Raw genomic sequence first — 12,787 nt, 5'->3', positions numbered from 1 at the left:
GCTCTGGAGTCTTGGGGTGGATGGAGCAATTGAACAAAAAAGAAAAGATAGAGAAAGAACTCGTGGACAACAACAATAGTGTGATGACTCTGGGGATGAAGAGATGGATGGAGATGCAAAAGGATATGGCGGGATAAATTGCAATGGAAAAATACAATAAAAATAATGTAAAAAGTGCCTTTTAAAGACACTACAAACAAATAAAATTATAGGCCAATATCTTTGATGAGTATAGACGATAAATTCCTCAACAAAATATTAGCAAGCAAGATCCAGCAATACATTAAAGAGATCATATGGCATGATTAAGTGAGATTTATTCCAGGGATGCAAGTTTGGCACAATTCTGCAAATAAATAAGTGTGGTATACCACATAAACAAAATGAAGGATAAAAAATTATATAACCATATCAATAGATGCAGAAAGAGATTTTGATAAAACCCAAAACTCATTTATGATAAAAACTCTCAGCAAAGTGGAAATAGAAAGAACATACCACAATGTAATAAAGGCCATATATAATAAACACACAACCAACATCATGCTCAATAGACAAAAACTAAAAGCATTTTTCTCAAGATCAGGAACAAGACATAAATGTGTGCTTTCACCAGCCTTATTCAACATATTGCTGGAAGTCCTAGACACAGCAATTACAAAAAAGAAGTAAAAGGCATTAAAATTGGAAAGGATTAAGTAAAACTCTCATTATTTGCAGAATATGTTATGGTATAGAAAGAACACTAAAGATTCCACCAAAAAATCTACTAGGACTGATAAATGAGTTCAGGACACATAATAAATATCCAATAATCAGTTGCATTTATACATACCATTAGTGAACTGTCAGAAAAACAAACTAAGAAAACCATCCCATTTCCCATTGTGTCAAATAAAATAAAATTTTCAGCAATGGTGTAAAAGACCTGTACTAGAAAAGTATTCTAACACACTGAGGAAAGAAATTGAAGAAGACACAAATAGGTGGAAGTATATATTATGTTCATAGATAAGATTTAATATCATTAAAATATCTATACTACCTACATAGTATATAGATTCAATGCAATTTCTATCGGGATACTGATGGTGTATTTATCAGAACTAGAACAAATATTCCAAAAATTTATATAGAACCACAAAAGACCTAGAATATCCACAATGATCTTGAGAAAGAAGAACAAAGATGGAGGACTACTACTATATTACAAGGCTATTCTAATCAAAACAGCATGATACTGACATAAGAACAGACATATAGATCAGTGGAACAGAATAGTGAGCTCAGAAATAAAACGACATCTTGATAGTCAATTAATATTTGACACAGGAAGCAAGCACATAAGTTGACTAAGAATAGTTTATTCTATAAATGTATTAAGAAAATTGGACAAATACATATAAAAAATTGAAACTAGACCACCTTCTTATAGCATACACAAGAGTGAAATCAAAATGGGTTAAAGGGTTAAATGTTAGACTCGAATTCCTAAAAATCTTAGAAGAAAACATAGACGGTAAAGTCTCAGACATTTCTTATAGCAAATTGTTTTTTCTCTGATATATCTCCTAGGGCAAGGGAAACAAAAAGAAAAAATAATTATCAACAAATGAAATTATATCAAACAAACAAAAAATTACACAGCAAAGGAGACCATCACCAAATTAAAAGACAACCTATTGAATGGAAGAACATATTTGCCAATGATACATCTGATAAGAGGTTATTATCCAAATTTATAAAGAACTTATAAATCTCAACACCAAAATACCCCCAAGTAATCCAATTAAAAATTGGACAAAAGACCTGAATAGACACTTTTCCAAGAAGGATATACAGACATATGAAAAGATATTCAACATCATTAGAGAAATGCAAATTAAAACCGCAGTGAAGTATCCAAATGGCTATCATGAATAAATCAACAAACAAGTGTTGGAAGGATGTGGAGGAAAGGGAATCCTTGTGTGTGCTCTGTTGAGAGAATGTATATTGTTGTAACCACCTTGAAAAACATTATGGAGGGTGCTCCAAAAATTAAAAGTAGAACTGCCTTATGACCCAGTGATTCCATGCCTGGGAATACAACCAAAGAAACCTGAAACACTTCATTGAAAGATTATATACACCCTTATGTTCATTGCAGTGTTTTTATAATAGTCAAGATTTTGAAGCAAACCAAGTGTCCATCAGTAGATGAATGAATAAAAAAGTTGTGGTACTTTTATTCAATGGAATACTACACAGCTGTAAAAAGGAAGGAACTCCTGCCTTTTATGACAGAATGGATGGGCCTGGAAAGTAATATTCAAAATAAAATAAGACAATGAGAAAAAGACAAATACCATATTATTTCACTTATGTGTAAAATTTAATGAATAAAATAAACTAGCAAATAAAATAGAAAGACATATAGGTAGAGAACAGATGGGCATCATTCAGAAGGGAGGGAGGTTGTGGGGATGGTTGAAATTTTGAAGGGATAAGGGATTAGGCAAAAAAAATAAATAGATACAGACAACAGAATAGTCATTACAAGAGGGAATGGATACTGGAGAGAGGTAGATGAGGGTAAAAGATGTATAAATGGTGATGGAAGGAGACTTGGTTGAAGTGATGAACACATTACAATATACAGGTGATGTAGTATAGAATTGTACACCTGAAATCTACATAATTTTGTTAACAAATGTCACTTCAATACACTCAATTTTAAATAACTAAATGTATAAATAAGTAAGGAAAAATGTTTTTGGCAGAGGGCTTTTATATAAGTAAATTCCTTTTTTTTTTTTTATAAATTACGCCTTTGGTGTTTTATCTAACTATACATGACCAAACCCAATGTCACAAATTTTCTCCAAGGTTTTTTTCTATTTGTATATAATATATGTACAATATATTTAATATATAATGCAATACTGACTATATACAATATTTAATTATATGTATTATATTTATGTGTGATCCCTTTGAGTCAATTTTTGTGATTTTTGTAAGGTCTGTGTCTGGATTTTTGTTTTTGATATTTTTATATGAACATCCAAATTTCTAGCAGCATTTGTTGAAAAAAACTATCATTCTTTATTGAATTCCCTTTGCACCTTTTTCAAAGATCATTTGATTATGTTTTAAGTTCATTACTGAGGTCTCTGTTCCGTTCCACTGACATATTCTATATCTTTTTACCAATGGTAGACTCTCTTGATCTTGTTACTTTATAGTAAGTTTTGAAGTTTGGCAGTGTTATTTCTTCAACTTCCTTCTTCTCATCCAATTTGTATTAATTATGTAAGCCTTTTGCCTCTTCACATAAACATAAGAATGAATTAGTTGATATCCACAAAATGACTTGCTAGAATTTTACTTGAATCAGTAATATATCTATAGATCAATTAGAGAAAAATCTGCACCTTAATAGTGAGTATGACGATTCTGGAACCTGAAACATCTCTCCTTTTATGTATGTATGTATGTATGTATGTATATATGTACTTATTTTTTATTTATTGATTTCAGAGAGAGAAAGGAAGGAACAGAGAGAGAAAGAGAAACATTGATTTGTTTTTCCACATATTTATGCATTCACTGGTTGCTTCTTGTATGTGCCCTGACTGGAGATTAAACCTACAACCTTGGCATATGAGATCTCTGGTCAGGGCTTTTCCATATATTTAGATATTTTTTTATTTCTTTCATTATATTTTCTTCATATAGATAGTATAATATTTTATTAGATTTATATCTAAGTATTTTATTTTTTTGGAGCTAATGTAAATAACATTGTGTTTTTATATTTAAATTTCTATTTTTCACTGCTGGTATATAAAAATGCAATTGAGTCTGGTATATTAACCTTGTATTTGGTTATCTTGTAAAACTTAATTACTTATTAATTCTAGGTCTCTTTTAATTTCTTCTTCCTTCGAGATTTTCTACAGAGAGAAACATGGCATGTTCAAATGAAGACAGTTTGTTTTCTTTGTTTTCAACCTATATGCAATACTCTTCTTTTTACTTATTACATTAGCTATAATGCAGTTACCAGTTGATGGGAAGGTAAGATATGGAAAGTTGAGAAACGCATTCTGAAATCTTATAAATAAAGGTCAATGTTTTAGTGTTTATGTGGGCCTTGGCTGTGAGCTTCACTATTGTTTCCCACCTTCTCTCCAACACCCTAGGTGAAGCAGGAAAGCTCTGAGTGTTCTGTATTTGGATAATTCCTTCACGGTAGGATCAGCCTCTGATAAAAGTCTCAGCCCAGATTAAGTAGGCCTTTGTTAGGTAAAACAATGTGGGATCTTTTCTAAAAGGTTTCTCTCCTCCCACTCCTTCCTCTACCCCACTTTCATTATAACCAAAACCCCTGCCAGAAACTAGGGTTTTTTTTTTCTGAATTCTTCTTAGTGAAAACCTGGAAGGATTCCTGAAGGTGAATCCTATGAAAGAATGAATCCTTCAGTAAATCATTGGCCCCAGGACTTTCTCATTCTCACATTAGTTCATGCTCTAACTCCAGCAATCGATCAAAGTTTCCACTTAAGCATTTCTAAGAGATTATGGCTCTAGTGGCTTCTGCTGCAGGTAAGTTGATCTGTATTTCTCTATATTTGCCTGTATTTTCAGATTTTGGGGTGGCAAATTGCCCTTCAACCTCAATTTCTCATGGACCCAAGTAAAGTTTTTTTTTTTTCCTGTTTTTTTCTCCCTGCCGAGGGTTTTTCTTATAAGAATGAGAATGAAAAGTTCTAATCTTGTTACTCATTGGAGCTAAACTAAATGGTAGGCTTTTAAAATATTTGCTTTCTGTATTTATTCACATGACTTCAGCAATCATATCTATCCAGGAACAACTATATTTGAATCCTATTTTTATTGTTGTTGATAGAAAACACAAAGCTGTAGTATTCACACAATTTCATTACGTTTTTCTCTTTTATGTTTTTTGACAAAGCAAGTGTTGCTTTCACAACTTTCTCTCTAAGGGACACACAATTAACTATTTTGGGTGTGTATAAAGGACAACAGCAATACACTACAGAAATTTAAAAGGCAAGAAGTTAACAAAATAAATCAGATACCATATTTCTCCTTTTAATAAGTCATAGAATGTGAATTGTCTTAATACTTAATATATATGTCTTGAACTAAGTCTTGCCAAAATAACAGAAGGGATCTCAAGTACTCTATGATCTTAAGTAATGGTCAACATTTATTAGTATTCATATGGCTTTGAATTTCAAATCTTATGTGTAATTCCTAAACTTAATCATATTTTTATTTTTGTTTATCATTATTACAAAAAAAACATACCTTTTATTCTGTTTTATGTTTCCTTATATAATCTAAACACAATATTGATTCACTTAAAATATCTAATCCACATGCTTGGAAATTACCAATTATCAAATGCATGGACTCCTCATTAAAATGAAAGTAAAATTAAAGAGGTTCACCAGGAAAATATAGCTTCATCTGAATCTATTTCAGTTTTCTAAACTTTTTGTTGAAACTCAAGATGAAGCTATTTATGTTCCCTGAATAGAATGCATTTTTCACAGACAAATTTTTGGTGCTATTTTGTTTGTAACAATGTCTTCACTATAGAGATCAGAAGAGAGATACTGAAGAATTAAGCAGTCATAAGAAAATAAAAATATATAATAAACTGTGACATCACATATTTGTACAGAAAGTTAAAGTATAAAATTAGTCACAGTTAACTATCATTGGGAAGATATCTTACCTGCTGAAAGAGTATGAGATTTTAAAAATGGTATCATGTAAGAGATTAATATTTACTGAGAAATGTATCTTTCATGTACTCATTTGCCTCACAAGATAGCAAAAATGTTTTAGTAGTTTCCTTTTCAAGATTAGAAAACTAAAAACTAAGGCTTAACCATGTTCACTGTTTTTTCTTACGTGATGGATATACATATCCATCAATATATATAATGGGAATGGCTTGCACAACATTGATGTAACCTGGCAGCCAAGGACAGTGGACTAGAATATTCTTGCATGAACAATGATGACTTCACCCTACCAGTCAGTGGGGGCAGTAGATGCTGTTGAGTGAGCATGTTTACAGTGTGACCATCACATTCAAAATGACTGAGCAAGTAGAGCAATGCATCTGCATCAAATTTTGCATTAAGCTTAAATGTTCCTCTGTGGAAACTAACTGAATGGTTCAGGAGGCCACAGCTATGGGAAACTGGTGATTGACAGTTTCTTCACAACAACACACCCACTCATGCATAACATCTCTTGCAGAGTTTTTTCACAAACATCAAATCACCCAGGTGACTCAGCCCCCCTACAGGCCAGATTTGGCACCCTGAGACTTGTGGCTTTTCCAAAAACTAAAATTACCTTTGAAAAGGAAGAGATTTCAGGGCCAAGACAGAGGCATAAATACACACTCTGTGTCTATTTACAACTAATAAGCAATTTACAACCACTCCAAAGCTAAAAAAAAAAAAACATAAAAATCCAGAAAATTGAAACTGCAAAGACATTCAGCAAATAAATAAAAAATAAATAATCAGCCTTAAAAGAAGGAGGGGTGGAGCTGGGACAAGAGAAAGAGAAGTGGAGCAGCGGCTACAGGGGCAGTGCTTGGCAGGCTGCGTGGCCAGTTGCACAGCTATAGGCAGCGGCAGCTGGGGGGCACATAGCTGGTGGGCATGGCTAGCAGTACAGTGACTGGTAGCCGTAGCAGAAAACATAGTCATACAGTTTAAACACAAGAAGTGATCCCAGCCCAGGACCGGAATGCATAGCTTGCAGTTCCAGCACTGAGGAAAATAGAGCTGCATTGCTTCTGACTCTCAAATCCAATGGGGGTTGGGGTGGAGGAAGAAGCTACAAGTCTCAAAAATGAGGCAGCTTGCTTACTATGGAAAGGGGGATAAGTGCCTGGAAAAGCGATGGCAACTAGCACTGTTCCCTTGCAGACCGCTCCCCCAAACACAGTACCAAAATGCCATGAAACTGGTGTCATCATTAATAAATACCTAAAGGTCTGCCCTCTACAACAAAACAGGTGTGACAGCCCTACCCAAATCACAGAGGCAAACAGGAAACTGTCAAGATGAGGAGACAGAGAAGTATGGCCCTGAAAGGGGGGCATATCAAGGTCCCAGTGACACAACTAAGCAACAAGCAGATATCACACCTAACAGATGATGAGATAGAGAACTTAATAGATGCATAGTTTAAGGCATTAGTGATAAAGATGCTCACAGACTTGACAGAAAAAGTTAAACAGGACGAGGAAAGAATGAAGGCTATCCTGGCTGAAATGAAGGAAAATCCTTATGAAACGAGCAGTGAAGGAAAGGAAATCAGGGTTAAAATCAACAAACTGGAGCACAAGGAAGGAATAGTCAATCAGTACATAAGGAGGAAATGAGAATTGAAACAAATGGGGAGGGATTTAGATACTTCTAGGATAGCTTTAAACATGCCAACATCCAAATTATAGGGTTGTCAGAAGGTGAAGAGGAGAACAAGAAATTGAAAAGTTATGTGAAAAAATAATGAAGGAAAACTTCTCTAATTTGGGGAAGGAAATGAAAATATGGGTCCAGGAAGCAGAGTCCCAAATAAACTAGATGCAGGGAGGACCATACCAAGACACATCATAACCAAAATTCCAAAGGTTAAGGATAAAGAGAGTATCTTAAAAGCAGCAAGAGAGAAGAGGAGAATTACCTACAAAGGGGTACCTATAAGACTGTCAGCTGATTTCTCAAGAGAAACTTTGGAGGCAAAAAGGAACTGGCAGGAAATATTCAAAGCAATGAAAAGCAAGGACCTACAACCAAGATTACTCTATCCAGCAAAACTATCATTTAGGATGGAAGGGCAGAGAAAGTGCTTCCTAGACAAGGTAAAGAAAGCTGAAGGAGTTCATTCTCACCAAGCCATTATTATATGAAACATTAAAGGGACTTATTTAAGAAAAAGAAGATCAAAACTATGAACACTGAAGTGAAAACAGTATCACAACTATCAAAAATAGAAGGTAGAGAATGAAAACAATGACAAACTAAGCAGACAACCAGAGTGGAAACAGAATCATAGGTATGCAGAGCATGGGGTGGAGGTCAGCTGGGAGGCAGAATGTGGAAGAGGGAAGAAAATGGTGCAGGAATTAAGAAGCATAGTAAGAGGGTGCAGAATGCACAGGGGGATATTGAGAAGAGCTTTGTGCACAATCCATGGTCATGGGCCAAATGTGGCAGAGGGAACTGCTGGAGGGACGGATGTTGCTGGGTGGATAAGAGCAAAGGGAAAACAAATTGGGATAATTGTAACAGCATAATCAATAAAACATACAAAAATAAAAAGAAAAGAAAAAATATTTCGGACCATTTATGGGATTAAAAATCAAAAAACAAATAAACAGAAAAACCCGCAAAACAAAAAACAGGGTAACTGATGGCGATTGGGAGAACTGTGTGAGGTCCCAAGATGCCTACTTTGAAGGAGACTGAAGTATCATTGTCCTATGTATGATGTTTCTTGTATTTTGTATCTTCTTCAATAAAAGTCTCTATTTTTCATATTACATCTCTCTATTTTTCATACTTCTGGGCAGACCTCATCGTAGTCTTGGATAATTGATGTTAAATTTTTTAATAAAAAATTTGATATAAAACAAGAAGGTTGAAAGTTTATGCTAATCTTAATTCTCTGTGTCCAGTTAAATTAGACACAAGTAATCTTTATGAAAGTGATTTTTATTTAAAGTGTTGTTTTCCTTTATACTTACTTTGTTTTAGAAAATTGACAGATGATTGATATATTTTAATGATTAATACTTAAGTGTTTTCTCAGGAAAGTCCTTGTATTTAGTCTTATTAAACATGTTTATCAATGTCTTTCAAATTTGAATGTATATATAGATCACTTGGAGATCTTGTTAAATTATTGTTTCTGATTCTATAGGTCTGGTAAGGTGCCTGTGATTTTGCATTTCTAATCAGCTTCAAGGTGATACTAATACTGGTCTTCCAGGAAACCATATTGATAAAGTAAATGTTTACATTCATGAATAGACTTATGATGCCAATAGAGGCACTTGGTACTTTACTTACCCTTACTTGTTGGACACATTTTCAACAACCAGAGTGTTTTCAACCCTGGCTGAATAGTATCAGCTAACCGTAGACATTCAAGAAATATAAAATATTTTAAATTTTATCAATTTACCATAGTGCTATGGCTAAGAAGTTGTAGCAGTAATATATTCAGTCTATATACAGAATCTGTTAGTATAACCTTGTTTTTTCTGCATGGTATCATAAGTGAAACTATATGGTTCTTGACTTGTTCTGTCTGATTTATTTTGCTTAGCATAATATTCTCATGACCTATCCATGTTGTCGCAAATGACACTATTTTATTTATTTTTTATTGCTGAGTAGTATTCCAATCATCTAGAGAAAGACACTTCAGTTGTCTCCATGACTTGGCCACCATGAATAATGCTACGATGAGCATAGGGTTTTACATGCACTGCAAATAAATGTTTTCAAAATTTTGGGGGTGGCTGGGTCATATGGTAACTTTATTCTTAATTTTTTGAGGAACCACCATGGTCTTTTTCTAGAGGCTACATAAATTTACATTCCCACCAGTAGTTAATGAGTTCATTTTTTCTCCACAATCTCTCCAACACTTATTACCTGTTTTAATGTTAATAGCCATTCTAATGGGTATGAGCTGGTATCTCATTGTAATTTTTATTTATATTTCGTTAGTAGTTAGTTAACTTGAGCATCTTTTCGTATATTTGTTGGCCATTTGTGGGTCTTCTTGGGAGAAGTGTCTACTTAAGTCATCTGCCCATTTTTTAAATTGGATTATTTATTTGGTGTTGAGTTTTATGAGTTCTTTATATATTTTGGATATTAATCTCTTGTCAAAGATGTTGTTTGCAAATCTAGTCTCATTTGGTTGGTTTCTTTTCTGTTTTGTTGGTGGTTTCTTTTGCTGTGCAGACACATTTTAGTCCCATTCAATTATTTTTGTGTTTACTTCCCCGGCTTTTGAAGTCAAATTCATAAAATGTTCTCTACAACCAAAGTTCATAAGTTTAGTAGTTATGTTTTCTTTTATGTAATTTATTGTTTCAGGTCTCACATTAAGTATTTTATGCATTTTAGTTATTTTTATCCTTAAATTCAACTTATTGTGTGACATTGGTCAATAAAACCTTACAGGTCTCGAGTGTATAAATCAGTGTACAAATATCCACTTTATTCCTGTATACTAACAATGAGATTTAAGGAAAAATAGAAGAAAAAAAACAGTTCGTTTTGCAATTGCAAAAAAAAAAACAAAAAACAATAAAATATATAGAAATAAACTTACCAAAAGATATGAAGAACCTATACACTAAAAAACAACAAAGCATTAATTAAAAATATCAGAAAAGACACAATGAAATGGAAAGATCGTTTGTGTTCATGAATTAGAAGAATCAGCATACTCAAAATGTCCATATAATCCAAAGCAATATACAGATTTAATTCAATCCCAATCAAAACTCAACGACATTTTTTAGAAAAATAGTACAAGAAAAAACAAACAAACAAAAAACGAAACATCAAATTTGTAAAGTCTTTGATCCATTTTAAGTTAGATTTTCTATATGGGAGCATTCTTCATATGCCTATGGATCCTGTGTGTACCCTTATTGGAGAAGTGTTTGTTCAGGTCCTTTGACCATTTTTAAATGGGCTGTCTGTCTTCTTGGTGTTGAGATGTGTAGGTTCTTTATATATTTTGGAGATCAATCCCTTGCCTGAGGTATCATTGGCAAATATATTTTCCCATATCGTTGATTCCCTTTTCATCTTGCTGATGCTTTCTTTTGCTGAGTAAAAACTCTTTAGTTTGATGTACTCCCATTTGTTTATTCTTTCCTTTGTGCCCCTTACCTTAGGAGATGTATTGGTGAAAATATTGCTACATGGGATATCTGAAAATTTCCTGCCTATGTTTTCCACTAGGATTTTAATGATGTCATGGTTTATGTTTAAGTCTTTGATCCATCTTGAGTTTATTCTGGTGTGTGGTGTAAGTTGGTGGTCTAGTTTCATTTTTTTGCATGTCTCTGTCCAGTTCTCATAGCACCATTTGTTGAAGAATCTCTTCTCACTCTATTTTATTTTCCTTCTCCCTTTGTCGAACATTAGTTGACCATATAGTCAGTTGACCATATAGTCCTGGGTTTATTTCTGGGCTCTCTATTCTGTTCCATTGGTCTATAAGTCTGTTCTTATGCCAGTACCAGACTGTCTTGGTCACAGGGGCTTTGTAGTATAGTTTGATTTCTGGTATTGTGATTCCTCCTGCTGTGTTCTTCTTCATGATTGCTGTAGCTACTCATGGTCTTTTTTGGTTCCATATAAATTTTTGAAGTACTTGTTCTAGATCTGTGAAGTATGTCACTAGTATTTTAATAGAGATTGCATTGAATCTGTAAATTGCTTTGGGTAGTATGGACATTTAAATGATGTTGATGCCTCATATCCATGAACATGGTATATGCTTCCATTTATTTGTATCTTCCTTAATTTCTTTCTTCATTGTTATGTAGTTTCTTAAGTACAGGTCTTTTATCTCTTTGGTTAAGTTTATTCCTAGGTACTTTATTTTTCTTGATGCTATAGTAAATGAAATTTTTTTAGTTTCTATCTCTGATATTTTATTGTTGGTGTATAGAAATGCCTTTGATTTCTGGATACTGATTTTGTACCCTGCTATTTTGCCAAATTCACTTATTAGGTCAAGTAGTTTTTTGGGGGAGTCTATAGGGTTTTCAATGTATACTATCATGTCATCTGCATAAAGTGACAGTTTTACTTCTTCTTTTCCGATTTGAACGCCTTTTATTTCTTTTCCTTGTCAGCTTGCTGTGGCTAGAACTTCCAATACTATGTTGAATAGGAGTGGAGAGTGTGGACATCCCTCTCTTGTTCCTGATCTCAGGGGGAATGCTTTCAGTTTTTGTCCATTGAGTATGATGTTGGCTTTGGTTTTCTCATATATGGCCTTTATTTTGTTGAGGTATTCTCCCTCTATTCCCAATTTGCTGAATGTTTTCATCATAAATGGGTGTTGTACTTTATCAAATGCCTTTTCAGCATCTATTGATATGATCATGTGGTTTTTGTCTTTCATTTTGTTTATGTGGTGTATTTCAATTACTGGTTTGCAAATATTAAACCACCCTTGCATCCCTGGGATGAATCCCACTTGATAATAATGTATGATCTTTATAATGTGTTGCTGGATCTGGTTTGCCAATATTCTGTTGAGGATTTTAGCATGTGTTCATCAATGTTATTGGCCTGTAGTTTTCTTTCTTTGTTGTGTCTTGACCTGGTTTTGGAATTAGGGTAATACTGGTTTCATAGAAAGAGTTTGGGGTTTTTCCCTCTTCTTGGATTTTCTGGAATAGTTTGAGAAGAGTAGGTGTTAGTTCTTCCCTAAATCTTTTGTAAAATTCACCTGTGAAGTCATCTGGTCCAGGAGTTTTGTGCACCAGGAGCTTTTTATTACTGTTTCAATTTCACTCTTTGCTATTGGTCTGTTCAGGCTTCCTGCTTCTTCTTGATTTAGTTTCAGAAGATTATGTTCTAGAAATCTTTCCTTTTCATCTAGGTTGTCAAGTTTCTTGCCATATAGTTGTTTGTAGTAATTTCTTATAATGTTTTGTATTTCTGTGATATCGGTCGTGATATCTCCTTTTTTATAT

Source organism: Furipterus horrens, unplaced genomic scaffold, assembly GCF_987537825.1.
Source record: "Furipterus horrens unplaced genomic scaffold, mFurHor1.1.pri manual_scaffold_12, whole genome shotgun sequence".
Lineage (NCBI taxonomy): Eukaryota > Metazoa > Chordata > Mammalia > Chiroptera > Furipteridae > Furipterus > Furipterus horrens.
The sequence above is the reverse complement of the archived record's forward strand: the minus strand, read 5'-3'. Positions refer to the sequence as shown.